The following is a 2,500-nucleotide window of genomic DNA, read 5'->3' as shown; positions in this document are numbered from 1 at the left end:
CTTGGTGAGACCTACGATTGTCTCCAACAGCAGTAACAGGCGAGGGGAGAAGAGGCAAGAAAAAGCGCCAACAACTGTAACGGACAAATTATCTGCAATAGCAAAGTCAAGTGCAGCAGCAACAAGAGAAGGATGAGAGGGAGGGGCAAGCGGGGGAGTGGCGGCGTGGCAGGAGTGGCCGGGTGGAGATCCATCATGGTGAACCGTCTCGTTTGTGAGTCAAATGAGACGTGTTGGTCAGCCGCGAGGGGTCCCGTGGGGCACAGAGGGGCCCTGGGCAGGGGGAGAGTGGCACCCCTCCCACCAGGGCATCAAGCACCGGGCGTCCGCCGCTGGTCCGCACCTTACATCAAGAAGAGGCGATAAGCAGCGGCGGCACCGACTGCTGCAGTGGCCGCCGTGGGCAAACGGCTTCACCACGGATTCCAGCATTCATCACGCCTCCCACCTCGGCCCTCAATCACTGCCTGGCCCTGTGCTTGTCTGGTCAAGGTCTTGTGCACCGCTGCCAATCCTCGTCCCTCCCGAAAACAAAATGTCGTACAGTTGCGCCCCTCGCCCTCCAGTGGTGCGCAGTGGAGCCTCAGCCTGCTGTTGTTTTAACGAGTTATGTGCCCCCACCAACAATGTATCCACGGCTAAGGAAAATAATCCTGGAAACAAATGCAGTGCAGTGTATATTTTTTTGCGATGAACGCTAACGGCCTGGCACCGCGCTGTAGTGACACAGTAGCGTGGCCTGGAGGGCACCTGTGACCAAAGGGCATCCATGCCCCGACTAAACGCCCTAGAGGTCAGTGCCATCAGTGTTGCTTCTGAAGACAGTGAGTGCCATGACATTTGACGCGAATGTAATTGACCTGTTACTTTACTTTTACCTTTTCGATGAAATTTCCGTTGCTGTCACCGTGGCCGAGTGTTGCCGCCGTGCCCGGCCGTCTACAGGCGACACGCCGGACAGCAGACAAGCACACCAGCAGCAACGCTATTAAGTTCTCGAATAATTTTATAAATTTATAGGTATTAGGTTGCGATTCATTTTAGAGTACCGACGAAGAGTAATATTTACTGAATATTATTATCTGTGATATATATGTTGACGTAGCTCAAAGATGCGGCTGCACTATTGTTATACATTTCATCAGAAAACTCAGTACGTATAATTGAACCTGGAGTGCAATTGCATGATCAATAACAGTGCGTGGTGAGACTACTAACCAGCCGGTGTTTCCTTTGGAGGGACGGTGTAATTACCAGCTGCCACAGCCTGACTGGTGGGTGTTCGCAATGAAAAGAACGCCCCCTGATAGAGGCGAGAAGGGGAAGCACCCCAGGAAGTGTACGTGTTGTTATCGCCCTTGAACCATCAATTGTTTTACTACCCTCATCCTCTCCATTGTCACCATCACTTACGACGCTCACAACAATTAAAGTGCTGATGATCCCAGTGACCGCTACAACAACAGACGCTTATATCACAAACCAGCCTGGCGGTGCGGGTCTCCGGCGTGAGGCGTGCGGCGTGGCGGCAGGTGTTGCCAGACGCCCGCCTCGCAGCCTCACGATCCGCCACCAGGTGTCCCTGAGCCACCGACATCTTTCGGGACGAATCTCGGGTGACAGGAAGCAACAGATCCTCACGATGCACCGTACATGTCTCATCAACCATGTTATCGTGTAATTTGTAAAGCCCCTAATGATACAATTAAGTTTAAAGTCTTTTACTGAAGTTAATGTGACTCGACGGATGATCAGCATTTTACTCGCATCCGAACACTGTCACCATGGACGGGCGATTTTCACTCTTCAGTTTGTAAACTATTTTTTTACAACTACTGTTTTCTCTTCAATGTCACTTTGTGTATGTTACTGCACAACAAAGATGAATTTACTGTAATGTCACTACAAACTAAGGGTGGATATTGCTTGTCACATTCTGTCGTCATGCAGCATTGATAGTATAGAGGACTAACCATAAAGTTAAAAAAAGTGGGAATCTGGGAAATTGTGTGACCTTTTTCCGTTATTAATCAACACAAGCACTGCGGTGATAATGAGGCCTCGACTAATATATAATAGGATTGGTCAATGCTAGAAGCGTCAGTGCGGCACCATGCTGTGATGCCGCCCCTCGCTGGCGTCACCAAATGTTGTCTCTCGAGCACTGGCGGTCCATGTACCTAAGAGTAACACTGTCATATCCATATGTGAAATATATTTTTATGCCAAATTTAAATCAGCTGTGTTGTATAGCATGCTAACTGGTCTGCTGGACGTTTTGAACACTTGTGGTGATGAAACTTGCAGCGAAACAGACCCACAGGAGGATAGTGTTATAGTCACTCCTGTCTCGGCCACGACTGCGGACTGGCACGGCTGCATCGCACTGCTGCAGTAACCTTAAGGACGTCCTCGTTACTGTGTTCTGACCCTCATGTGCCAAACCCGCTCCTTTCCGGGCCAGATGTGATCGTGGATAAATTTTGCTGTTATTTTTTAG

General features: G+C 49.9%; 1 protein-coding gene across 1 annotated transcript in view; it reads left to right on the top strand.

Annotated features, from left to right (window-relative positions):
* Positions 1 to 2,500, top strand: part of LOC135089364 (homeobox protein araucan-like) — a 137,554-nt gene that overhangs the window by 133,854 nt on the left and 1,200 nt on the right. Inside the window, exon 11 of the mRNA XM_063984932.1 lies at positions 1 to 2,500. This exon is cut by the window's left edge and continues 51 nt beyond it; it is cut by the window's right edge and continues 1,200 nt beyond it. The gene's annotated coding sequence lies outside the window, so the exon portion shown is untranslated.

This window comes from Scylla paramamosain, chromosome 3 (assembly GCF_035594125.1).
Source record: "Scylla paramamosain isolate STU-SP2022 chromosome 3, ASM3559412v1, whole genome shotgun sequence".
Classification (NCBI taxonomy): Eukaryota; Metazoa; Arthropoda; class Malacostraca; order Decapoda; family Portunidae; genus Scylla; species Scylla paramamosain.
This window is presented reverse-complemented; position numbering and strand designations above follow the sequence as displayed.